The sequence below is a fragment of the Alligator sinensis genome, unplaced genomic scaffold (assembly GCF_000455745.1).
Source record: "Alligator sinensis unplaced genomic scaffold, ASM45574v1 scaffold206_1, whole genome shotgun sequence".
Taxonomy (NCBI): Eukaryota; Metazoa; Chordata; order Crocodylia; family Alligatoridae; genus Alligator; species Alligator sinensis.
The window spans coordinates 115187-117110 of record NW_005843055.1 but is presented as its reverse complement, the minus strand read 5'-3'; positions in this window follow the sequence as shown (position 1 = coordinate 117110).

Genomic DNA, 1924 nt, shown 5'->3' with positions numbered 1-1924 from the left:
GGGTGTTCTTTAGCAGGTATACTCCCAGGAATAGGCACTGCTTGTCTTAAAAGATTTACACTACGTCTGCAAGCTGTGATAAAAATCATAGCTCATAAATTCAATAAAGGTCACAAGAAACTCTCAAAGGCCGTTGCTGCCTTGGCTGACACCCAAGAAAAACTCTGACAAATAGTCTTTCAAAACCGTATAGCCCTTGATTTTCTCCTCAGTGCTCAAGGGGGAGCTTGTGCGGTTATCGGACCAGAATGTCGTGTTACCCGTCTTTGCGCACGCGGGCTGTGGCCAGCAGCCCGGGCACGCGGGGTCAGAAGGGACGGCGGGGCGGTAAGGAACGCAGGGGCTAGAATTAGCCACAGAGGCGTAGTGGCTGATTTAAAGATTGTTTTACTTACGCCGCAGATGGTCGCGGTGCAGGCAGGAAAACTTGCTTGACTTGCGGTTACAGACAGGAAAGAAGAGAGGCGGGCAAGAGTTCTCAACTCGCGCACTCTAGCCCAATCCGGCTGAAGGCTCTAAGCACGCGAGCCCGTCGTCTCAACCGAAGAGAGTACTCGTACAAAAGAGCTCCGAATAAACTCACACGAAGTTTGCTAGGCTCCGTGGAACTTGTGCTCTGAGGTAGTCCGGTCGTCTGAGCAACTATGTCAGTTGTAGTGCGCAGGTTTGTTATTACCCTGAAATAGAATAGTTTTCTGATACGCATACTGTTAGGTTTACAATCATTTAGATTATTAAGAAGTATTAGCTTTACAGCTGAATACAAGGCATGACCTGTGGCCTAGCAATGCAGCTGACCACAAGGCAGATTGATAGCTAAGCCTTTGCTTGTGTCAAGTAATCATTTTAACTGTATTAAGCATTTTCTGAGTTAAAAGCAGCAAGTATCTCTGTGTCTGTGTGCTGAAAAATCAGCTACAGCAAGAAGTAAGATAAGACAGGGAAACCATTGTTCTGGGTGCAGTGGTTGTGTCCTTGAGAGGTATCTACTACTGTGTAAGGTTTTGCTAACATATTATAATGTTACTGTTACTTAACTTTTAGCTTTTAAAAAAGTGCTAGTTCAGCTTAATAGAAATATGCTGTTACAAAGATTTAAAGACCACCGCCCAAGTATTGCTTTTTTTGTTAACCATGAAGTCTTGCCTTGTTGTAATAAGTATAAAAGATCACCTCCACCCTTAGGGGGGGGCCATTTTGCCTTTTGCTGGCTTTATGGTCTTTGCTCGAGCAAATAAACAGCCGTCTTTCTTTACCTGCGTTGTCTGTCAATCAAATTACAGCTAGACAACGAACCCCAGGGAGGTTTCTCCCACCACAACCGCGCTGCCCGGGATCTAGTCGGGCGCATCGTCCCCCGGGCTGCGGACAAACTTTCACCTGGGAGCTGTCGGGGAGCACGCAGGGCTTCCCCTGATAAGCGACTTGCAAGAGGAAAGGCTTTAAAAAAAGCAAACGGTTTATTTACCATTTATTTATTTAGGGTGGCCCTGCAGAAGGGCCGTGGACACGTTGGACAGAGTCCAGCGGAGGGCAACGAAAATGGCTGTGGGGCTGGGGGACAGGCCTGGTGAGGGAAGGCTGAGGGAAGTGGGCTGGTTGAGTCTGCAGAAGAGAAGACTGAGAGGGGGATTTGATAGCAGCCGTCACCTCCCTGCAGGGGGGTGCAAGGAGGACGGAGCTGGGCTGGTCTCAGCGGGGGCAGACGACAGGACAAGGAGCAATGGGCGGGAGCCGCAGCAGGTCAAGCTGAGGACGCCCCGCCCAGCAGGGGGAGGTGCACAACAGGGGGCGGCGGAGGATGGGGCTGGCGGCCAATGGCGAGCGGAGCCCAGCGGGCTAATGGCAGGCGGCGATAAGGGGGCGGTGCCGCAAAAGCCCCACCCCCGCCTTGCGGCCCACGGCCAATGGCAGCACAGTGCCC